Genomic DNA, 24972 nt, shown 5'->3' with positions numbered 1-24972 from the left:
GCTCTGTGTCTGCAGGTAGCGAGGGGCTGCAAGCTTCCTGTGTTCGCACCTATATCACCTGTGCTTCCTTGTCAGAGACAGACTATCGCAAAACATACAACTCACTCCATGAATTGATTGCTACGGCATCTGTTATCAGCAGTCACAACCAGCAACACCAGTAGCAGCCGACTGCATGCAAAGAATGGGAACGTGCAGTGGGATTTACGTGAAATCGGCGCAATTGTGGATGCTAGTCGTTCGCTTGTATCTGCCTACACACCTCTGCCGGTTGGGAATTATTCCACTTGCATGGCAAGGTGCGCATGTAGGTGTGTTAAAAGTTCTGGAGGCGCAGGGTATCGATCCCAGTACCTCTCGCACGCTAAGCGAGCGCTCTACCATCTGAGCTACGCCCAACCCCTTGATAACTAGTGGTGCTACATACAGTCATATCAACGTCACAGACCCTTGCACTCCCATTATTCCGCAGACAAACACTACTCTCTATGTATCAGTGAGGGTGTCTTTCAGGTTTCGTGCATTCTGTATCGAATCGTAGTTGGCCACAATGAAAGTGGCACGCATAACGTCGAAAATAGAGTTCAGACACCGCTCTGAGTAAGACGAACGTGTTGTCCACCTCTAGACTTCAATGACGTTAAGCCGTGATACCTAAGACAGATCTGCACTCGATGACACCACGATAACAGCCGGTCCCCACACTTACACCTTGCTCTCCTTATGACAGTATACATCATATCAGTCTGTGACGCTGGTTTTGCAACTTCTTGCGTGCGTTTATGTTCGCCGCGACCAACACTTACCATGCACTGACCACAGAACATGGAGGAGCCAGGGCTTGAACCCGAGCCCGTTCACACGCTAAGCGAACGATCTGCCAACTGAGCTACAGCTACACACACGACCAAGCCTGGCTATTCTCCATTCTTTGCGACTCTGATGTGCAAGGACACGATGGTTGGTTGGTTTGTAGCGGCGAAGGTACCAGAATACAAAGCCGTGGACACGTTCATATACACAAGAGTTCCAAGTAGATTCGATGCTCTGGTATTACGAATGCAAATTCCGTCTGTTTTGAACGTCTTAAATTGAAAGGGCGGTCACAAATTGGTCCATTTCACTCCTTGACGACAATCACACAGCACCTGAGGTAACAAGCACATCTCGAGCCCCATTGTGCTCTCCATTGTTCATGCCAACTCAGTGCCTCGCTCTTTGCTACTGCGTAAAACTCTTGTCGTCCAACTGCAAAACACTGGGACACAATAAGTTTCCGCGTCCCCTTTGCACTGATCGTACTACGAAACGCTCCCCAAACTTGGCAGTCACCCATGCAGATGACGTTTCCGACTTTACACGACGCTCACGCAACGCTCACGCTAGTGACAGCCTTATTTATAGTTCGACGTCGCGCCAAAGCGAATGAGCACATTTCGCCTACGGCTTAGGCCGCTCTTCTAGTGTGGCTGCTCTGTGTCTGCAGGTAGCGAGGGGCTGCAAGCTTCCTGTGTTCGCACCTATATCACCTGTGCTTCCTTGTCAGAGACAGACTATCGCAAAACATACAACTCACTCCAAGAATTGATTGCTACGGCATCTGTTATCAGCAGTCACAACCAGCAACACCAGTAGCAGCCGACTGCACGCAAAGAATGGGAACGTGCAGTGGGATTTACGTGAAATCGGCGCAATTGTGGATGCTAATCGTTCGCTTGTATCTGCCTACACACCTCTGCCGGTTGGGAATTATTCCACTTGCATGGCAAGGTGCGCATGTAGGTGTGTTAAAAATTCTGGAGGCGCCGGGTATCGATCCCAGTACCTCTCGCACGCTAAGCGAGCGCTCTACCACCTGAGCTACGCCCACCGCCCCGATAACTAGTAGTGCTACATACAGTCATATCAACATCACAGACCCTTGCACTCCCATTATTCCGCAGACAAACACTACTCTCTATGTATCAGTGAGGGTGTCTTTCAGGTTTCGTGCATTCTGTATCGAATCGTAGTTGGCCACAATGAAAGTGGCACGCATAACGTCGAGAATAGAGTTCAGACACCGCTCTGAGTAAGACGAACGTGTTGTCCACCTCTAGACTTCAATGACGTTAAGCCGTGATACCTAAGACAGATCTGCACTCGATGACACCACGATAACAGCCGGTCCCCACACTTACACCTTGCTCTCCTTATGACAGTATACATCATATCAGTCTGTGACGCTGGTTTTGCAACTTCTTGCGTGCGTTTATGTTCGCCGCGACCAACACTTACCATGCACTGACCACAAAACATGGAGGATCCAGGGCTTGAACCCGAGACCGTTCACACGCTAAGCGAACGATCTGCCAACTGAGCTACAGCTACACACACGACCAAGCCTGGCTATTCTCCATTCTTTGCGACTCTGATGTGCAAGGACACGATGGTTGGTTGGTTTGTAGCGGCGAAGGTACCAGAATACAAAGGCGCGGACACGTTCATATACACAAGAGTTCCAAGTAGTTTCGATGCTCTGGTATTACGAATGCAAATTCCGTCTGTTTTGAACGTCTTAAATTGAAAGGGCGGTCACAAATTGGTCCATTTCACTCCTTGTCGACAATCACACAGCACCTGAGGTAACAAGCACATCTCGAGCCCCATTGTGCTCTCCATTGTTCATGCCAACTCAGTGCCTCGCTCTTTGCTACTGCGTAAAATTCTTGTCGTCCAACTGCAAAACACTTGGACACAATAAGTTTCCGCGTCCCCTTTGCACTGATCGTACTACGAAACGCTCCCCAAACTTGGCAGCCACCCATGCAGATGACTTTTCCGACTTTACACGATGCTCACGCAACGCTCACGCTAGTGACAGCCTTATTTATAGTCCGACGTCGCGCCAAAGCGAATGAGCACATTTCGCCTACGGCTTAGGCCGCTCTTCTAGTGTGGCTGCTCTGTGTCTGCAGGTAGCGAGGGGCTGCAAGCTTCCTGTGTTCGCACCTATATCACCTGTGCTTCCTTGTCAGAGACAGACTATCGCAAAACATACAACTCACTCCATGAATTGATTGCTACGGCATCTGTTATCAGCAGTCACAACCAGCAACACCAGTAGCAGCCGACTGCATGCAAAGAATGGGAACGTGCAGTGGGATTTACGTGAAATCGGCGCAATTGTGGATGCTAGTCGTTCGCTTGTATCTGCCTACACACCTCTGCCGGTTGGGAATTATTCCACTTGCATGGCAAGGTGCGCATGTAGGTGTGTTAAAAGTTCTGGAGGCGCTGGGTATCGATCCCAGTACCTCTCGCACGCTAAGCGAGCGCTCTACCATCTGAGCTACGCCCAACCCCCTGATAACTAGTGGTGCTACATACAGTCATATCAACGTCACAGACCCTTGCACTCCCATTATTCCGCAGACAAACACTACTCTCTATGTATCAGTGAGGGTGTCTTTCAGGTTTCGTGCATTCTGTATCGAATCGTAGTTGGCCACAATGAAAGTGGCACGCATAACGTCGAAAATAGAGTTCAGACACCGCTCTGAGTAAGACGAACGTGTTGTCCACCTCTAGACTTCAATGACGTTAAGCCGTGATACCTAAGACAGATCTGCACTCGATGACACCACGATAACAGCCGGTCCCCACACTTACACCTTGCTCTCCTTATGACAGTATACATCATATCAGTCTGTGACGCTGGTTTTGCAACTCCTTGCGTGCGTTTATGTTCGCCGCGACCAACACTTACCATGCACTGACCACAGAACATGGAGGAGCCAGGGCTTGAACCCGAGACCGTTCACACGCTAAGCGAACGATCTGCCAACTGAGCTACAGCTACACACAGACCAAGCCTGGCTATTCTCCATTCTTTGCGACTCTGATGTGCAAGGACACGATGGTTGGTTGGTTTGTAGCGGCGAAGGTACCAGAATACAAAGGCGCGGACACGTTCATATACACAAGAGTTCCAAGTAGTTTCGATGCTCTGGTATTACGAATGCAAATTCCGTCTGTTTTGAACGTCTTAAATTGAAAGGGCGGTCACAAATTGGTCCATTTCACTCCTTGTCGACAATCACACAGCACCTGAGGTAACAAGCACATCTCGAGCCCCATTGTGCTCTCCATTGTTCATGCCAACTCAGTGCCTCGCTCTTTGCTACTGCGTAAAACTCTTGTCGTCCAACTGCAAAACACTGGGACACAATAAGTTTCCGCGTCCCCTTTGCACTAATCGTACTACGAAACCCTCCCCACACTTGGCAATCACCCATGCAGATGACTTTTCCGACTTTACACGACGCTCACGCAACGCTCACGCTAGTGACAGCCTTATTTATAGTTCGACGTCGCGCCAAAGCGAATGAGCACATTTCGCCTACGGCTTAGGCCGCTCTTCTAATGTGGCTGCTCTGTGTCTGCAGGTAGCGAGGGGCTGCAAGCTTCCTGTGTTCGCACCTATATCACCTGTGCTTCCTTGTCAGAGACAGACTATCGCAAAACATACAACTCACTCCATGAATTGATTGCTACGGCATCTGTTATCAGCAGTCACAACCAGCAACACCAGTAGCAGCCGACTGCATGCAAAGAATGGGAACGTGCAGTGGGATTTACGTGAAATCGGCGCAATTGTGGATGCTAGTCGTTCGCTTGTATCTGCCTACACACCTCTGCCGGTTGGGAATTATTCCACTTGCATGGCAAGGTGCGCATGTAGGTGTGTTAAAAGTTCTGGAGGCGCAGGGTATCGATCCCAGTACCTCTCGCACGCTAAGCGAGCGCTCTACCATCTGAGCTACGCCCAACCCCTTGATAACTAGTGGTGCTACATACAGTCATATCAACGTCACAGACCCTTGCACTCCCATTATTCCGCAGACAAACACTACTCTCTATGTATCAGTGAGGGTGTCTTTCAGGTTTCGTGCATTCTGTATCGAATCGTAGTTGGCCACAATGAAAGTGGCACGCATAACGTCGAAAATAGAGTTCAGACACCGCTCTGAGTAAGACGAACGTGTTGTCCACCTCTAGACTTCAATGACGTTAAGCCGTGATACCTAAGACAGATCTGCACTCGATGACACCACGATAACAGCCGGTCCCCACACTTACACCTTGCTCTCCTTATGACAGTATACATCATATCAGTCTGTGACGCTGGTTTTGCAACTTCTTGCGTGCGTTTATGTTCGCCGCGACCAACACTTACCATGCACTGACCACAGAACATGGAGGAGCCAGGGCTTGAACCCGAGCCCGTTCACACGCTAAGCGAACGATCTGCCAACTGAGCTACAGCTACACACACGACCAAGCCTGGCTATTCTCCATTCTTTGCGACTCTGATGTGCAAGGACACGATGGTTGGTTGGTTTGTAGCGGCGAAGGTACCAGAATACAAAGCCGTGGACACGTTCATATACACAAGAGTTCCAAGTAGATTCGATGCTCTGGTATTACGAATGCAAATTCCGTCTGTTTTGAACGTCTTAAATTGAAAGGGCGGTCACAAATTGGTCCATTTCACTCCTTGTCGACAATCACACAGCACCTGAGGTAACAAGCACATCTCGAGCCCCATTGTGCTCTCCATTGTTCATGCCAACTCAGTGCCTCGCTCTTTGCTACTGCGTAAAACTCTTGTCGTCCAACTGCAAAACACTGGGACACAATAAGTTTCCGCGTCCCCTTTGCACTGATCGTACTACGAAACGCTCCCCAAACTTGGCAGTCACCCATGCAGATGACGTTTCCGACTTTACACGACGCTCACGCAACGCTCACGCTAGTGACAGCCTTATTTATAGTTCGACGTCGCGCCAAAGCGAATGAGCACATTTCGCCTACGGCTTAGGCCGCTCTTCTAGTGTGGCTGCTCTGTGTCTGCAGGTAGCGAGGGGCTGCAAGCTTCCTGTGTTCGCACCTATATCACCTGTGCTTCCTTGTCAGAGACAGACTATCGCAAAACATACAACTCACTCCAAGAATTGATTGCTACGGCATCTGTTATCAGCAGTCACAACCAGCAACACCAGTAGCAGCCGACTGCACGCAAAGAATGGGAACGTGCAGTGGGATTTACGTGAAATCGGCGCAATTGTGGATGCTAATCGTTCGCTTGTATCTGCCTACACACCTCTGCCGGTTGGGAATTATTCCACTTGCATGGCAAGGTGCGCATGTAGGTGTGTTAAAAATTCTGGAGGCGCCGGGTATCGATCCCAGTACCTCTCGCACGCTAAGCGAGCGCTCTACCACCTGAGCTACGCCCACCGCCCCGATAACTAGTAGTGCTACATACAGTCATATCAACATCACAGACCCTTGCACTCCCATTATTCCGCAGACAAACACTACTCTCTATGTATCAGTGAGGGTGTCTTTCAGGTTTCGTGCATTCTGTATCGAATCGTAGTTGGCCACAATGAAAGTGGCACGCATAACGTCGAGAATAGAGTTCAGACACCGCTCTGAGTAAGACGAACGTGTTGTCCACCTCTAGACTTCAATGACGTTAAGCCGTGATACCTAAGACAGATCTGCACTCGATGACACCACGATAACAGCCGGTCCCCACACTTACACCTTGCTCTCCTTATGACAGTATACATCATATCAGTCTGTGACGCTGGTTTTGCAACTTCTTGCGTGCGTTTATGTTCGCCGCGACCAACACTTACCATGCACTGACCACAAAACATGGAGGATCCAGGGCTTGAACCCGAGACCGTTCACACGCTAAGCGAACGATCTGCCAACTGAGCTACAGCTACACACACGACCAAGCCTGGCTATTCTCCATTCTTTGCGACTCTGATGTGCAAGGACACGATGGTTGGTTGGTTTGTAGCGGCGAAGGTACCAGAATACAAAGGCGCGGACACGTTCATATACACAAGAGTTCCAAGTAGTTTCGATGCTCTGGTATTACGAATGCAAATTCCGTCTGTTTTGAACGTCTTAAATTGAAAGGGCGGTCACAAATTGGTCCATTTCACTCCTTGTCGACAATCACACAGCACCTGAGGTAACAAGCACATCTCGAGCCCCATTGTGCTCTCCATTGTTCATGCCAACTCAGTGCCTCGCTCTTTGCTACTGCGTAAAATTCTTGTCGTCCAACTGCAAAACACTTGGACACAATAAGTTTCCGCGTCCCCTTTGCACTGATCGTACTACGAAACGCTCCCCAAACTTGGCAGCCACCCATGCAGATGACTTTTCCGACTTTACACGATGCTCACGCAACGCTCACGCTAGTGACAGCCTTATTTATAGTTCGACGTCGCGCCAAAGCTAATGAGCACATTTCGCCTACGGCTTAGGCCGCTCTTCTAGTGTGGCTGCTCTGTGTCTGCAGGTAGCGAGCGGCTGCAAGCTTCCTGTGTTCGCACCTATATCACCTGTGCTTCCTTGTCAGAGACAGACTATCGCAAAACATACAACTCACTCCATGAATTGATTGCTACGGCATCTGTTATCAGCAGTCACAACCAGCAACACCAGTAGCAGCCTACTGCACGCAAAGAATGGGAACGTGCTGTGGGATTTACGTGAAATCGGCGCAATTGTGGATGCTAGTCGTTCGCTTGTATCTGCCTACACACCTCTGCCGGTTGGGAATTATTCCACTTGCATGGCAAGGTGCGCATGTAGGTGTGTTAAAAATTCTGGAGGCTCTGGGTATCGATCCCAGTACCTCTCGCACGCTAAGCGAGCGCTCTACCATCTGAGCTACGCCCAACCCCCTGATAACTAGTGGTGCTACATACAGTCATATCAACGTCACAGACCCTTGCACTCCCATTATTCCGCAGACAAACACTACTCTCTATGTATCAGTGAGGGTGTCTTTCAGGTTTCGTGCATTCTGTATCGAATCGTAGTTGGCCACAATGAAAGTGGCATGCATAACGTCGAAAATAGAGTTCAGACACCGCTCTGAGTAAGACGAACGTGTTGTCCACCTCTAGACTTCAATGACGTTAAGCCGTGATGCCTAAGACAGATCTGCACTCGATGACACCACGATAACAGCCGGTCCCCACACTTACACCTTGCTCTCCTTATGAAAGTATACATCATATCAGTCTGTGACGCTGGTTTTGCAACTTCTTGCGTGCGTTTATGTTCGCCGCGACCAACACTTACCATGCACTGACCACAAAACATGGAAGAGCCAGGGCTTGAACCCGAGACCGTTCACACGCTAAGCGAACGATCTGCCAACTGAGCTACAGCTACACACACGACCAAGCCTGGCTATTCTCCATTCTTTGCGACTCTGATGTGCAAGGACACGATGGTTGGTTGGTTTGTAGCGGCGAAGGTACCAGAATACAAAGGCGCGGACACGTTCATATACACAAGAGTTCCAAATAGTTTCGATGCTCTGGTATTACGAATGCAAATTCCGTCTGTTTTGAACGTCTTAAATTGAAAGGGCGGTCACAAATTGGTCCATTTCACTCCTTGTCGACAATCACACAGCACCTGAGGTAACAAGCACATCTCGAGCCCCATTGTGCTCTCCATTGTTCATGCCAACTCAGTGCCTCGCTCTTTGCTACTGCGTAAAACTCTTGTCGTCCAACTGCAAAACACTGGGACACAATAAGTTTCCGCGTCCCCTTTGCACTGATCGTACTACGAAACGCTCCCCAAACTTGGCAGTCACCCATGCAGATGACTTTTCCGACTTTACACGACGCTCACGCAACGCTCACGCTAGTGACAGCCTTATTTATAGTCCGACGTCGCGCCAAAGCGAATGAGCACATTTCGCCTACGGCTTAGGCCGCTCTTCTAGTGTGGCTGCTCTGTGTCTGCAGGTAGCGAGGGGCTGCAAGCTTCCTGTGTTCGCACCTATATCACCTGTGCTTCCTTGTCAGAGACAGACTATCGCAAAACATACAACTCACTCCATGAATTGATTGCTACGGCATCTGTTATCAGCAGTCACAACCAGCAACACCAGTAGCAGCCGACTGCATGCAAAGAATGGGAACGTGCAGTGGGATTTACGTGAAATCGGCGCAATTGTGGATGCTAGTCGTTCGCTTGTATCTGCCTACACACCTCTGCCGGTTGGGAATTATTCCACTTGCATGGCAAGGTGCGCATGTAGGTGTGTTAAAAATTCTGGAGGCGCTGGGTATCGATCCCAGTACCTCTCGCACGCTAAGCGAGCGCTCTACCATCTGAGCTACGCCCAACCCCCTGATAACTAGTGGTGCTACATACAGTCATATCAACGTCACAGACCCTTGCACTCCCATTATTCCGCAGACATACACTACTCTCTATGTATCAGTGAGGGTGTCTTTCAGGTTTCGTGCATTCTGTATCGAATCGTAGTTGGCCACAATGAAAGTGGCACGCATAACGTCGAAAATAGAGTTCAGACACCGCTCTGAGTAAGACGAACGTGTTGTCCACCTCTAGACTTCAATGACGTTAAGCCGTGATACCTAAGACAGATCTGCACTCGATGACACTACGATAACAGCCGGTCCCCACACTTACACCTTGCTCTCCTTATGACAGTATACATCATATCAGTCTGTGACGCTGGTTTTGCAACTTCTTGCGTGCGTTTATGTTCGCCGCGACCAACACTTACCATGCACTGACCACAGAACATGGAGGAGCCAGGGCTTGAACCCGAGACCGTTCACACGCTAAGCGAACGATCTGCCAACTGAGCTACAGCTACACACACGACCAAGCCTGGCTATTCTCCATTCTTTGCGACTCTGATGTGCAAGGACACGATGGTTGGTTGGTTTGTAGCGGCGAAGGTACCAGAATACAAAGGCGCGGACACGTTCATATACACAAGAGTTCCAAGTAGATTCGATGCTCTGGTATTACGAATGCAAATTCCGTCTGTTTTGAACGTCTTAAATTGAAAGGGCGGTCACAAATTGGTCCATTTCACTCCTTGTCGACAATCACACAGCACCTGAGGTAACAAGCACATCTCGAGCCCCATTGTGCTCTCCATTGTTCATGCCAACTCAGTGCCTCGCTCTTTGCTACTGCGTAAAACTCTTGTCGTCCAACTGCAAAACACTGGGACACAATAAGTTTCCGCGTCACCTTTGCACTGATCGTACTACGAAACGCTCCCCAAACTTGGCAGTCACCCATGCAGATGACGTTTCCGACTTTACACGACGCTCACGCAACGCTCACGCTAGTGACAGCCTTATTTATAGTTCGACGTCGCGCCAAAGCGAATGAGCACATTTCGCCTACGGCTTAGGCCGCTCTTCTAGTGTGGCTGCTCTGTGTCTGCAGGTAGCGAGGGGCTGCAAGCTTCCTGTGTTCGCACCTATATCACCTGTGCTTCCTTGTCAGAGACAGACTATCGCAAAACATACAACTCACTCCATGAATTGATTGCTACGGCATCTGTTATCAGCAGTCACAACCAGCAACACCAGTAGCAGCCGACTGCACGCAAAGAATGGGAACGTGCAGTGGGATTTACGTGAAATCGGCGCAATTGTGGATGCTAATCGTTCGCTTGTATCTGCCTACACACCTCTGCCGGTTGGGAATTATTCCACTTGCATGGCAAGGTGCGCATGTACGTGTGTTAAGAATTCTGGAGGCGCCGGGTATCGATCCCAGTACCTCTCGCACGCTAAGCGAGCGCTCTACCATCTGAGCTACGCCCACCCCCCCGATAACTAGGAGTGCTACATACAGTCATATCAACATCACAGACCCTTGCACTCCCATTATTCCGCAGACAAACACTACTCTCTATGTATCAGTGAGGGTGTCTTTCAGGTTTCGTGCATTCTGTATCGAATCGTAGTTGGCCACAATGAAAGTGGCACGCATAACGTCGAGAATAGAGTTCAGACACCGCTCTGAGTAAGACGAACGTGTTGTCCACCTCTAGACTTCAATGACGTTAAGCCGTGATACCTAAGACAGATCTGCACTCGATGACACCACGATAACAGCCGGTCCCCACACTTACACCTTGCTCTCCTTATGAAAGTATACATCATATCAGTCTGTGACGCTGGTTTTGCAACTTCTTGCGTGCGTTTATGTTCGCCGCTACCAACACTTACCATGCACTGACCACAAAACATGGAGGAGCCAGGGCTTGAACCCGAGACCGTTCACACGCTAAGCGAACGATCTGCCAACTGAGCTACAGCTACACACACGACCAAGCCTGGCTATTCTCCATTCTTTGCGACTCTGATGTGCAAGGACACGATGGTTGGTTGGTTTGTAGCGGCGAAGGTACCAGAATACAAAGGCGCGGACACGTTCATATACACAAGAGTTCCAAATAGTTTCGATGCTCTGGTATTACGAATGCAAATTCCGTCTGTTTTGAACGTCTTAAATTGAAAGGGCGGTCACAAATTGGTCCATTTCACTCCTTGTCGACAATCACACAGCACCTGAGGTAACAAGCACATCTCGAGCCCCATTGTGCTCTCCATTGTTCATGCCAACTCAGTGCCTCGCTCTTTGCTACTGCGTAAAACTCTTGTCGTCCAACTGCAAAACACTGGGACACAATAAGTTTCCGCGTCCCCTTTGCACTGATCGTACTACGAAACGCTCCCCAAACTTGGCAGTCACCCATGCAGATGACTTTTCCGACTTTACACGACGCTCACGCAACGCTCACGCTAGTGACAGCCTTATTTATAGTCCGACGTCGCGCCAAAGCGAATGAGCACATTTCGCCTACGGCTTAGGCCGCTCTTCTAGTGTGGCTGCTCTGTGTCTGCAGGTAGCGAGGGGCTGCAAGCTTCCTGTGTTCGCACCTATATCACCTGTGCTTCCTTGTCAGAGACAGACTATCGCAAAACATACAACTCACTCCATGAATTGATTGCTACGGCATCTGTTATCAGCAGTCACAACCAGCAACACCAGTAGCAGCCGACTGCATGCAAAGAATGGGAACGTGCAGTGGGATTTACGTGAAATCGGCGCAATTGTGGATGCTAGTCGTTCGCTTGTATCTGCCTACACACCTCTGCCGGTTGGGAATTATTCCACTTGCATGGCAAGGTGCGCATGTAGGTGTGTTAAAAATTCTGGAGGCGCTGGGTATCGATCCCAGTACCTCTCGCACGCTAAGCGAGCGCTCTACCATCTGAGCTACGCCCAACCCCCTGATAACTAGTGGTGCTACATACAGTCATATCAACGTCACAGACCCTTGCACTCCCATTATTCCGCAGACAAACACTACTCTCTATGTATCAGTGAGGGTGTCTTTCAGGTTTCGTGCATTCTGTATCGAATCGTAGTTGGCCACAATGAAAGTGGCACGCATAACGTCGAAAATAGAGTTCAGACACCGCTCTGAGTAAGACGAACGTGTTGTCCACCTCTAGACTTCAATGACGTTAAGCCGTGATACCTAAGACAGATCTGCACTCGATGACACCACGATAACAGCCGGTCCCCACACTTACACCTTGCTCTCCTTATGACAGTATACATCATATCAGTCTGTGACGCTGGTTTTGCAACTTCTTGCGTGCGTTTATGTTCGCCGCGACCAACACTTACCATGCACTGACCACAAAACGTGGAGGAGCCAGGGCTTGAACCCGAGACCGTTCACACGCTAAGCGAACGATCTGCCAACTGAGCTACAGCTACACACACGACCAAGCCTGGCTATTCTCCATTCTTTGCGACTCTGATGTGCAAGGACACGGTGGTTGGTTGGTTTGTAGCGGCGAAGGTACCAGAATACAAAGGCGCGGACACGTTCATATACACAAGAGTTCCAAGTAGATTCGATGCTCTGGTATTACGAATGCAAATTCCGTCTGTTTTGAACGTCTTAAATTGAAAGGGCGGTCACAAATTGGTCCATTTCACTCCTTGTCGACAATCACACAGCACCTGAGGTAACAAGCACATCTCGAGCCCCATTGTGCTCTCCATTGTTCATGCCAACTCAGTGCCTCGCTCTTTGCTACTGCGTAAAACTCTTGTCGTCCAACTGCAAAACACTGGGACACAACAAGTTTCCGCGTCCCCTTTGCACTGATCGTACTACGAAACGCTCCCCAAACTTGGCAGTCACCCATGCAGATGACGTTTCCGACTTTACACGACGCTCACGCAACGCTCACGCTAGTGACAGCCTTATTTATAGTTCGACGTCGCGCCAAAGCGAATGAGCACATTTCGCCTACGGCTTAGGCCGCTCTTCTAGTGTGGCTGCTCTGTGTCTGCAGGTAGCGAGCGGCTGCAAGCTTCCTGTGTTCGCACCTATATCACCTGTGCTTCCTTGTCAGAGACAGACTATCGCAAAACATACAACTCACTCCATGAATTGATTGCTACGGCATCTGTTATCAGCAGTCACAACCAGCAACACCAGTAGCAGCCGACTGCATGCAAAGAATGGGAACGTGCAGTGGGATTTACGTGAAATCGGCGCAATTGTGGATGCTAGTCGTTCGCTTGTATCTGCCTACACACCTCTGCCGGTTGGGAATTATTCCACTTGCATGGCAAGGTGCGCATGTAGGTGTGTTAAAAATTCTGGAGGCGCTGGGTATCGATCCCAGTACCTCTCGCACGCTAAGCGAGCGCTCTACCATCTGAGCTACGCCCAACCCCCTGATAACTAGTGGTGCTACATACAGTCATATCAACGTCACAGACCCTTGCACTCCCATTATTCCGCAGACAAACACTACTCTCTATGTATCAGTGAGGGTGTCTTTCAGGTTTCGTGCATTCTGTATCGAATCGTAGTTGGCCACAATGAAAGTGGCACGCATAACGTCGAAAATAGAGTTCAGACACCGCTCTGAGTAAGACGAACGTGTTGTCCACCTCTAGACTTCAATGACGTTAAGCCGTGATACCTAAGACAGATCTGCACTCGATGACACTACGATAACAGCCGGTCCCCATACTTACACCTTGCTCTCCTTATGACAGTATACATCATATCAGTCTGTGACGCTGGTTTTGCAACTTCTTGCGTGCGTTTATGTTCGCCGCGACCAACACTTACCATGCACTGACCACAGAACATGGAGGAGCCAGGGCTTGAACCCGAGACCGTTCACACGCTAAGCGAACGATCTGCCAACTGAGCTACAGCTACACACACGACCAAGCCTGGCTATTCTCCATTCTTTGCGACTCTGATGTGCAAGGACACGATGGTTGGTTGGTTTGTAGCGGCGAAGGTACCAGAATACAAAGGCGCGGACACGTTCATATACACAAGAGTTCCAAGTAGATTCGATGCTCTGGTATTACGAATGCAAATTCCGTCTGTTTTGAACGTCTTAAATTGAAAGGGCGGCCACAAATTGGTCCATTTCACTCCTTGTCGACAATCACACAGCACCTGAGGTAACAAGCACATCTCGAGCCCCATTGTGCTCTCCATTGTTCATGCCAACTCAGTGCGTCGCTCTTTGCTACTGCGTAAAACTCTTGTCGTCCAACTGCAAAACACTGGGACACAATAAGTTTCCGCGTCACCTTTGCACTGATCGTACTACGAAACGCTCCCCAAACTTGGCAGTCACCCATGCAGATGACGTTTCCGACTTTACACGACGCTCACGCAACGCTCACGCTAGTGACAGCCTTATTTATAGTTCGACGTCGCGCCAAAGCGAATGAGCACATTTCGCCTACGGCTTAGGCCGCTCTTCTAGTGTGGCTGCTCTGTGTCTGCAGGTAGCGAGGGGCTGCAAGCTTCCTGTGTTCGCACCTATATCACCTGTGCTTCCTTGTCAGAGACAGACTATCGCAAAACATACAACTCACTCCATGAATTGATTGCTACGGCATCTGTTATCAGCAGTCACAACCAGCAACACCAGTAGCAGCCGACTGCACGCAAAGAATGGGAACGTGCAGTGGGATTTACGTGAAATCGGCGCAATTGTGGATGCTAATCGTTCGCTTGTATCTGCCTACACACCTCTGCCGGTTGGGAATTATTCCACTTGCATGGCAAGGTGCGCATGTAGGTGTGTTAAAAATTCTGGAGGCGCCGGGTATCGATCCCAGTACCTCTCGCACGCTAAGCGAGCGCTCTACCATCTGAGCTACGCCCACCCCCCCGATAACTAGGAGTGCTACATACAGTCATATCAACATCACAGACCCTTGCACTCCCATTATTCCGCAGACAAACACTACTCTCTATGTATCAGTGAGGGTGTCTTTCAGGTTTCGTGCATTCTGTATCGAATCGTAGTTGGCCACAATGAAAGTGGCACGCATAACGTCGAGAATAGAGTTCAGACACCGCTCTGAGTAAGACGAACGTGTTGTCCACCTCTAGACTTCAATGACGTTAAGCCGTGATACGTAAGACAGATCTGCACTCGATGACACCACGATAACAGCCGGTCCCCACACTTACACCTTGCTCTCCTTATGAAAGTATACATCATATCAGTCTGTGACGCTGGTTTTGCAACTTCTTGCGTGCGTTTATGTTCGCCGCTACCAACACTTACCATGCACTGACCACAAAACATGGAGGAGCCAGGGCTTGAACCCGAGACCGTTCACACGCTAAGCGAACGATCTGCCAACTGAGCTACAGCTACACACACGACCAAGCCTGGCTATTCTCCATTCTTTGCGACTCTGATGTGCACGGACACGATGGTTGGTTGGTTTGTAGCGGCCAAGGTACCAGAATACAAAGGCGCGGACACGTTCATATACACAAGAGTTCCAAGTAGTTTCGATGCTCTGGTATTACGAATGCAAATTCCGTCTGTTTTGAACGTCTTAAATTGAAAGGGCGGTCACAAATTGGTCCATTTCACTCCTTGTCGACAATCACACAGCACCTGAGGTAACAAGCACATCTCGAGCCCCATTGTGCTCTCCATGGTTCATGCCAACTCAGTGCCTCGCTCTTTGCTACTGCGTAAAACTCTTGTCGTCCAACTGCAAAACACTGGGACACAATAAGTTTCCGCGTCCCCTTTGCACTGATCGTACTACGAAACGCTCCCCAAACTTGGCAGTCACCCATGCAGATGACTTTTCCGACTTTACACGACGCTCACGCTAGTGACAGCCTTATTTATAGTCCGACGTCGCGCCAAAGCGAATGAGCACATTTCGCCTACGGCTTAGGCCGCTCTTCTAGTGTGGCTGCTCTGTGTCTGCAGGTAGCGAGGGGCTGCAAGCTTCCTGTGTTCGCAACTATATCACCTGTGCTTCCTTGTCAGAGACAGACTATCGCAAAACATACAACTCACTCCATGAATTGATTGCTACGGCATCTGTTATCAGCAGTCACAACCAGCAACACCAGTAGCAGCCGACTGCATGCAAAGAATGGGAACGTGCAGTAGGATTTACGTGAAATCGGCGCAATTGTGGATGCTAGTCGTTCGCTTGTATCTGCCTACACACCTCTGCCGGTTGGGAATTATTCCACTTGCATTGCAAGGTGCGCATGTAGGTGTGTTAAAAATTCTGGAGGCGCTGGGTATCGATCCCAGTACCTCTCGCACGCTAAGCGAGCGCTCTACCATCTGAGCTACGCCCAACCCCCTGATAACTAGTGGTGCTACATACAGTCATATCAACGTCACAGACCCTTGCACTCCCATTATTCCGCAGACAAACACTACTCTCTATGTATCAGTGAGGGTGTCTTTCAGGTTTCGTGCATTCTGTATCGAATCGTAGTTGGCCACAATGAAAGTGGCACGCATAACGTCGAAAATAGAGTTCAGACACCGCTCTGAGTAAGACGAACGTGTTGTCCACCTCTAGACTTCAATGACGTTAAGCCGTGATACCTAAGACAGATCTGCACTCGATGACACTACGATAACAGCCGGTCCCCACACTTACACCTTGCTCTCCTTATGACAGTATACATCATATCAGTCTGTGACGCTGGTTTTGCAACTTCTTGCGTGCGTTTATGTTCGCCGCGACCAACACTTACCATGCACTGACCACAGAACATGGAGGAGCCAGGGCTTGAACCCGAGACCGTTCACACGCTAAGCGAACGATCTGCCAACTGAGCTACAGCTACACACACGACCAAGCCTGGCTATTCTCCATTCTTTGCGACTCTGATGTGCAAGGACACGATGGTTGGTTGGTTTGTAGCGGCGAAGGTACCAGAATACAAAGGCGCGGACACGTTCATATACACAAGAGTTCCAAGTAGATTCGATGCTCTGGTATTACGAATGCAAATTCCGTCTGTTTTGAACGTCTTAAATTGAAAGGGCGGTCACAAATTGGTCCATTTCACTCCTTGTCGACAATCACACAGCACCTGAGGTAACAAGCACATCTCGAGCCCCATTGCGCTCTCCATTGTTCATGCCAACTCAGTGCCTCGCTCTTTGCTACTGCGTAAAACTCTTGTCGTCCAACTGCAAAACACTGGGACACAATAAGTTTCCGCGTCACCTTTGCACTGATCGTACTACGAAACGCTCCCCAAACTTGGCAGTCACCCATGCAGATGACGTTTCCGACTTTACACGACGCTCACGCAACGCTCACGCTAGTGACAGCCTTATTTATAGTTCGACGTCGCGCCAAAGCGAATGAGCACATTTCGCCTACGGCTTAGGCCGCTCTTCTAGTGTGACTGCTCTGTGTCTGCAGGTAGCGAGGGGCTGCAAGCTTCCTGTGTTCGCACCTATATCACCTGTGCTTCCTTGTCAGAGACAGACTATCGCAAAACAAACAACTCACTCCATGAATTGATTGCTACGGCATCTGTTATCAGCAGTCACAACCAGCAACACCAGTAGCAGCCGACTGCATGCAAAGAATGGGAACGTGCAGTGGGATTTACGTGAAATCGGCGCAATTGTGGATGCTAGTCGTTCGCTTGTATCTGCCTACACACCTCTGCCGGTTGGGAATTATTCCACTTGCATGGCAAGGTGCGCATGTAGGTGTGTTAAAAATTCTGGAGGCGCTGGGTATCGATCCCAGTACCTCTCGCACGCTAAGCGAGCGCTCTACCATCTGAGCTACGCCCAACCCCCTGATAACTAGTGGTGCTACATACAGTCATATCAACGTCACAGACCCTTGCACTCCCATTATTCCGCAGACAAACACTACTCTCTATGTATCAGTGAGGGTGTCTTTCAGGTTTCGTGCATTCTGTATCGAATCGTAGTTGGCCACAATGAAAGTGGCACGCATAACGTCGAAAATAGAGTTCAGACACCGCTCTGAGTAAGACCAACGTGTTGTCCACCTCTAGACTTCAATGACGTTAAGCCGTGATACCTAAGACAGATCTGCACTCGATGACACCACGATAACAGCCGGTCCCCACACTTACACCTTGCTCTCCTTATGACAGTATACATCATATCAGTCTGTGACGCTGGTTTTGCAACTTCTTGCGTGCGTTTATGTTCGCCGCGACCAACACTTACCATGCACTGACCACAAAACGTGGAGGAGCCAGGGCTTGAACCCGAGACCGTTCACACGCTAAGCGAACGATCTGCCAACTGAGCTACAGCTACACACACGACCAAGCCTGGCTATTCTCCATTCTTTGCGACTCTGATGTGCAAGGACACGATGGTTGGTTGGTTTGTAGCGGCGAAGGTACCAGAATACAAAGGCGCGGACACGTTCATATACACAAGAGTTCCAAATAGTTTCGATGCTCTGGTATTACGAATGCAAATTCCGTCTGTTTTGAACGTCTTAAATTGAAAGGGCGGTCACAAATTGGTCCATTTCACTCCTTGTCGACAATCACACAGCACCTGAGGTAACAAGCACATCTCGAGCCCCATTGTGCTCTCCATTGTTCATGCCAACTCAGTGCCTCGCTCTTTGCTACTGCGTAAAACTCTTGTCGTCCAACTGCAAAACACTGGGACACAATAAGTTTCCGCGTCCCCTTTGCACTGATCGTACTACGAAACGCTCCCCAAACTTGGCAGTCACCCATGCAGATGACTTTTCCGACTTTACACGACGCTCACGAAACGCTCACGCTAGTGACAGCCTTATTTATAGTCCGACGTCGCGCCAAAGCGAATGAGCACATTTCGCCTACGGCTTAGGCCGCTCTTCTAGTGTGGCTGCTCTGTGTCTGCAGGTAGCGAGGGGCTGCAAGCTTCCTGTGTTCGCACCTATATCACCTGTGCTTCCTTGTCAGAGACAGACTATCGCAAAACATACAACTCACTCCATGAATTGATTGCTACGGCATCTGTTATCAGCAGTCACAACCAGCAACACCAGTAGCAGCCGACTGCATGCAAAGAATGGGAACGTGCAGTGGGATTTACGTGAAATCGGCGCAATTGTGGATGCTAGTCGTTCGCTTGTATCTGCCTACACACCTCTGCCGGTTGGGAATTATTCCACTTGCATGGCAAGGTGCGCATGTAGGTGTGTTAAAAATTCTGGAGGCGCTGGGTATCGATCCCAGTACCTCTCGCACGCTAAGCGAGCGCTCTACCATCTGACCTACGCCCAACCCCCCGATAACTAGTGGTGCTACATACAGTCATATCAACGTCACAGACCCTTGCACTCCCATTATTCCGCAGACAAACACTACTCTCTATGTATCAGTGAGGGTGTCTTTCAGGTTTCGTGCATTCTGTATCGAATCGTAGTTGGCCACAATGAAAGTGGCACGCATAACGTCGAAAATAGAGTTCAGACACCGCTCTGAGTAAGACGAACGTGTTGTCCACCTCTAGACTTCAATGACGTTAAGCCGTGATACCTAAGACAGATCTGCACTCGATGACACCACGATAAGAGCCGGTCCCCACACTTACACCTTGCTCTCCTTATGACAGTATACATCATATCAGTCTGTGACGCTGGTTTTGCAACTTCTTGCGTGCGTTTATGTTCGCCGCGACCAACACTTACCATGCACTGACCACAGAACATGGAGGAGCCAGGGCTTGAACCCGAGACCGTTCACACGCTAAGCGAACGATCTGCCAACTGAGCTACAGCTACACACACGACCAAGCCTGGCTATTCTCCATTCTTTGCGACTCTGATGTGCAAGGACACGATGGTTGGTTGGTTTGTAGCGGCGAAGGTACCAGAATACAAAGGCGCGGACACGTTCATATACACAAGAGTTCCAAGTAGATTCGATGCTCTGGTATTACGAATGCAAATTCCGTCTGTTTTGAACGTCTTAAATTGAAAGGGCGGTCACAAATTGGTCCATTTCACTCCTTGTCGACAATCACACAGCACCTGAGGTAACAAGCACATCTCGAGCCCCATTGTGCTCTCCATTGTTCATGCCAACTCAGTGCCTCGCTCTTTGCTACTGCGTAAAACTCTTGTCGTCCAACTGCAAAACACTGGGACACAATAAGTTTCCGCGTCCCCTTTGCACTGATCGTACTACGAAACGCTCCCCAAACTTGGCAGTCACCCATGCAGATGACTTTTCCGACTTTACACGACGCTCACGCAACGCTCACGCTAGTGACAGCCTTATTTATAGTCCGACGTCGCGCCAAAGCGAATGAGCACATTTCGCCTACGGCTTAGGCCGCTCTTCTAGTGTGGCTGCTCTGTGTCTGCAGGTAGCGAGGGGCTGCAAGCTTCCTGTGTTCGCACCTATATCACCTGTGCTTCCTTGTCAGAGACAGACTATCGCAAAACATACAACTCACTCCATGAATTGATTGCTACGGCATCTGTTATCAGCAGTCACAACCAGCAACACCAGTAGCAGCCGACTGCATGCAAAGAATGGGAACGTGCAGTGGGATTTACGTGAAATCGGGGCAATTGTGGATGCTAGTCGTTCGCTTGTATCTGCCTACACACCTCTGCCGGTTGGGAATTATTCCACTTGCATGGCAAGGTGCGCATGTAGGTGTGTTAAAAATTCTGGAGGCGCTGGGTATCGATCCCAGTACCTCTCGCACGCTAAGCGAGCGCTCTACCATCTGACCTACGCCCAACCCCCTGATAACTAGTGGTGCTACATACAGTCATATCAACGTCACAGACCCTTGCACTCCCATTATTCCGCAGACAAACACTACTCTCTATGTATCAGTGAGGGTGTCTTTCAGGTTTCGTGCATTCTGTATCGAATCGTAGTTGGCCACAATGAAAGTGGCACGCATAACGTCGAAAATAGAGTTCAGACACCGCTCTGAGTAAGACGAACGTGTTGTCCACCTCTAGACTTCAATGACGTTAAGCCGTGATACCTAAGACAGATCTGCACTCGATGACACCACGATAACAGCCGGTCCCCACACTTACACCTTGCTCTCCTTATGACAGTATACATCATATCAGTCTGTGACGCTGGTTTTGCAACTTCTTGCGTGCGTTTATGTTCGCCGCGACCAACACTTACCATGCACTGACCACAGAACATGGAGGAGCCAGGGCTTGAACCCGAGACCGTTCACACGCTAAGCGAACGATCTGCCAACTGAGCTACAGCTACACACACGACCAAGCCTGGCTATTCTCCATTCTTTGCGACTCTGATGTGCAAGGACACGATGGTTGGTTGGTTTGTAGCGGCGAAGGTACCAGAATACAAAGGCGCGGACACGTTCATATACACAAGAGTTCCAAGTAGATTCGATGCTCTGGTATTACGAATGCAAATTCCGTCTGTTTTGAACGTCTTAAATTGAAAGGGCGGTCACAAATTGGTCCATTTCACTCCTTGTCGACAATCACACAGCACCTGAGGTAACAAGCACATCTCGAGCCCCATTGTGCTCTCCATTGTTCATGCCAACTCAGTGCCTCGCTCTTTGCTACTGCGTAAAACTCTTGTCGTCCAACTGCAAAACACTGGGACACAATAAGTTTCCGCGTCCCCTTTGCACTGATCGTACTACGAAACGCTCCCCAAACTTGGCAGTCACCCATGCAGATGACGTTTCCGACTTTACACGACGCTCACGCAACGCTCACGCTAGTGACAGCCTTATTTATAGTTCGACGTCGCGCCAAAGCGAATGAGCACATTTCGCCTACGGCTTAGGCCGCTCTTCTAGTGTGGCTGCTCTGTGTCTGCAGGTAGCGAGGGGCTGCAAGCTTCCTGTGTTCGCACCTATATCACCTGTGCTTCCTTGTCAGAGACAGACTATCGCAAAACATACAACTCACTCCATGAATTGATTGCTACGGCATCTGTTATCAGCAGTCACAACCAGCAACACCAGTAGCAGCCGACTGCACGCAAAGAATGGGAACGTGCAGTGGGATTTACGTGAAATCGGCGCAATTGTGGATGCTAATCGTTCGCTTGTATCTGCCTACACACCTCTGCCGGTTGGGAATTATTCCACTTGCATGACAAGGTGCGCATGTAGGTGTGTTAAAAATTCTGGAGGCGCTGGGTATCGATCCCAGTACCTCTCGCACGCTAAGCGAGCGCTCTACCATCTGAGCTACGCCCAACCCCCTGATAACTAGTGGTGCTACATACAGTCATATCAACGTCACAGACCCTTGCACTCCCATTATTCCGCAGACAAACACTACTCTCTATGTATCAGTGAGGGTGTCTTTCAGGTTTCGTGCATTCTGTATCGAATCGTATTTGGCCACAATGAAAGTGGCACGCATAACGTCGAAAATAGAGTTCAGACACCGCTCTGAGTAAGACCAACGTGTTGTCCACCTCTAGACTTCAATGACGTTAAGCCGTGATACCTAAGACAGATCTGCACTCGATGACACCACGATAACAGCCGGTCCCCACACTTACACCTTGCTCTCCTTATGACAGTATACATCATATCAGTCTGTGACGCTGGTTTTGCAACTTCTTGCGTGCGTTTATGTTCGCCGCGACCAACACTTACCATGCACTGACCACAGAACATGGAGGAGCCAGGGCTTGAAACCGAGACCGTTCACACGCTAAGCGAACGATCTGCCAACTGAGCTACAGCTACACACACGACCAAGCCTGGCTATTCTCCATTCTTTGCGACTCTGATGTGCAAGGACACGATGGTTGGTTGGTTTGTAGCGGCGAAGGTACCAGAATACAAAGGCGCGGACACGTTCATATACACAAGAGTTCCAAGTAGTTTCGATGCTCTGGTATTACGAATGCAAATTCCGTCTGTTTTGAACGTCTTAAATTGAAAGGGCGGTCACAAATTGGTCCATTTCACTCCTTGTCGACAATCACACAGCACCTGAGGTAACAAGCACATCTCGAGCCCCATTGTGCTCTCCATTGTTCATGCCAACTCAGTGCCTCGCTCTTTGCTACTGCGTAAAACTCTTGTCGTCCAACTGCAAAACACTGGGACACAATAAGTTTCCGCGTCCCCTTTGCACTGATCGTACTACGAAACGCTCCCCAAACTTGGCAGTCATCCATGCAGATGACTTTTCCGACTTTACACGACGCTCACGCTAGTGACAGCCTTATTTATAGTTCGACGTCGCGCCAAAGCGAATGAGCACATTTCGCCTGCGGCTTAGGCCGCTCTTCTAGTGTGGCTGCTCTGTGTCTGCAGGTAGCGAGGGGCTGCAAGCTTCCTGTGTTCGCACCTATATCACCTGTGCTTCCTTGTCAGAGACAGACTATCGCTAAACATACAACTCACTCCATGAATTGATTGCTACGGCATCTGTTATCAGCAGTCACAACCAGCAACACCAGTAGCAGCCGACTGCACGCAAAGAATGGGAACGTGCAGTGGGATTTACGTGAAATCGGCGCAATTGTGGATGCTAATCGTTCGCTTGTATCTGCCTACACACCTCTGCCGGTTGGGAATTATTCCACTTGCATGGCAAGGTGCGCATGTAGGTGTGTTAAAAATTCTGGAGGCGCCGGGTATCGATCCCTGTACCTCTCGCACGCTAAGCGAGCGCTCTACCATCTGAGCTACGCCCATCCCCCCCCGATAACTAGTAGTGCTACATACAGTCATATCAACATCACAGACCCTTGCACTCCCATTATTCCGCAGACAAACACTACTCTCTATGTATCAGTGAGGGTGTCTTTCAGGTTTCGTGCATTCTGTATCGAATCGTAGTTGGCCACAATGAAAGTGGCACGCATAACGTCGAGAATAGAGTTCAGACACCGCTCTGAGTAAGACGAACGTGTTGTCCACCTCTAGACTTCAATGACGTTAAGCCGTGATACCTAAGACAGATCTGCACTCGATTACACCACGATAACAGCCGGTCCCCACACTTACATCTTGCTCTCCTTATGACAGCATACATCATATCAGTCTGTGACGCTGGTTTTGCAACTTCTTGCGTGCGTTTATGTTCGCTGCAACCAACACTTACCATGCACTGACCACAAAACATGGAGGAACCGGGGCTTGAAACCGAGACCGTTCACACGCTAAGCGAACGATCTGCCAACTGAGCTACAGCTACACACATGACCAAGCCTGGCTATTCTCCATTCTTTGCGACTCTGATGTGCACGGACACGATGGTTGGTTGGTTTGTAGCGGCGAAGGTACCAGAATACATAGGCGCGGACACGTTCATATACACAAGAGTTCCAAGTAGTTTCGATGCTATTGTATTACGAATGCAAATTCCGTCTGTTTTGAACGTCTTAAATTGAAAGGGCGGTCACAAATTGGTCCATTTCACTCCTTGTCGACAATCACACAGCACCTGAGGTAACAAGCACATCTCGAGCTCCATTGTGCTCTCCATTGTTCATGCCAACTCAGTGCCTCGCTCTTTGCTACTGCGTAAAATTCTTGTCGTCCAACTGCAAAACACTTGGACACAATAAGTTTCCGCGTCCCCTTTGCACTAAACGTACTACGAAACGCTCCCCACACTTGGCAATCACCCATGCAGATGACTTTTCCGACTTTACGCAACGCTCACGCTAGTGACAGCCTTATTTATAGTTCGACGTCGCGCCAAAGCGAATGAGCACATTTCGCCTACGGCTTAGGCCGCTCTTCTAGTGTG

General features: G+C 49.6%; 11 non-coding genes across 11 annotated transcripts; all 11 read right to left on the bottom strand.

Moving 5' to 3' along the window:
* Window positions 1-1797: 1797 nt before the first annotated feature.
* On the bottom strand, window positions 1798-1871 carry Trnaa-agc (transfer RNA alanine (anticodon AGC)). Its single transcript has one exon. It is a non-coding gene; the product is annotated as a tRNA-Ala (tRNA).
* A 1397-nt stretch (window positions 1872-3268) lies between these two features.
* Window positions 3269-3345, bottom strand: Trnaa-agc (transfer RNA alanine (anticodon AGC)). The gene has a single exon. It is a non-coding gene; the product is annotated as a tRNA-Ala (tRNA).
* A 2864-nt stretch (window positions 3346-6209) lies between these two features.
* On the bottom strand, window positions 6210-6283 carry Trnaa-agc (transfer RNA alanine (anticodon AGC)). The gene has a single exon. It is a non-coding gene; the product is annotated as a tRNA-Ala (tRNA).
* Window positions 6284-9151: 2868 nt separating this feature from the next.
* Window positions 9152-9228, bottom strand: Trnaa-agc (transfer RNA alanine (anticodon AGC)). Its single transcript has one exon. It is a non-coding gene; the product is annotated as a tRNA-Ala (tRNA).
* A 1394-nt stretch (window positions 9229-10622) lies between these two features.
* Trnaa-agc (transfer RNA alanine (anticodon AGC)) lies at window positions 10623-10696 on the bottom strand. Its single transcript has one exon. It is a non-coding gene; the product is annotated as a tRNA-Ala (tRNA).
* A 1397-nt stretch (window positions 10697-12093) lies between these two features.
* Window positions 12094-12170, bottom strand: Trnaa-agc (transfer RNA alanine (anticodon AGC)). The gene has a single exon. It is a non-coding gene; the product is annotated as a tRNA-Ala (tRNA).
* A 1394-nt stretch (window positions 12171-13564) lies between these two features.
* Window positions 13565-13641, bottom strand: Trnaa-agc (transfer RNA alanine (anticodon AGC)). The gene has a single exon. It is a non-coding gene; the product is annotated as a tRNA-Ala (tRNA).
* A 1394-nt stretch (window positions 13642-15035) lies between these two features.
* On the bottom strand, window positions 15036-15109 carry Trnaa-agc (transfer RNA alanine (anticodon AGC)). Its single transcript has one exon. It is a non-coding gene; the product is annotated as a tRNA-Ala (tRNA).
* A 1386-nt stretch (window positions 15110-16495) lies between these two features.
* On the bottom strand, window positions 16496-16572 carry Trnaa-agc (transfer RNA alanine (anticodon AGC)). Its single transcript has one exon. It is a non-coding gene; the product is annotated as a tRNA-Ala (tRNA).
* A 1394-nt stretch (window positions 16573-17966) lies between these two features.
* On the bottom strand, window positions 17967-18043 carry Trnaa-agc (transfer RNA alanine (anticodon AGC)). The gene has a single exon. It is a non-coding gene; the product is annotated as a tRNA-Ala (tRNA).
* Window positions 18044-22379: 4336 nt separating this feature from the next.
* Trnaa-agc (transfer RNA alanine (anticodon AGC)) lies at window positions 22380-22456 on the bottom strand. Its single transcript has one exon. It is a non-coding gene; the product is annotated as a tRNA-Ala (tRNA).
* Window positions 22457-24972: the final 2516 nt, after the last annotated feature.

Source organism: Schistocerca gregaria, chromosome 3 (genome assembly GCF_023897955.1).
Source record: "Schistocerca gregaria isolate iqSchGreg1 chromosome 3, iqSchGreg1.2, whole genome shotgun sequence".
NCBI classification, from domain to species: domain Eukaryota; kingdom Metazoa; phylum Arthropoda; class Insecta; order Orthoptera; family Acrididae; genus Schistocerca; species Schistocerca gregaria.
Note: the sequence above shows the minus strand (reverse complement) of the source record. Positions and strands in the feature narration are given on the sequence as shown.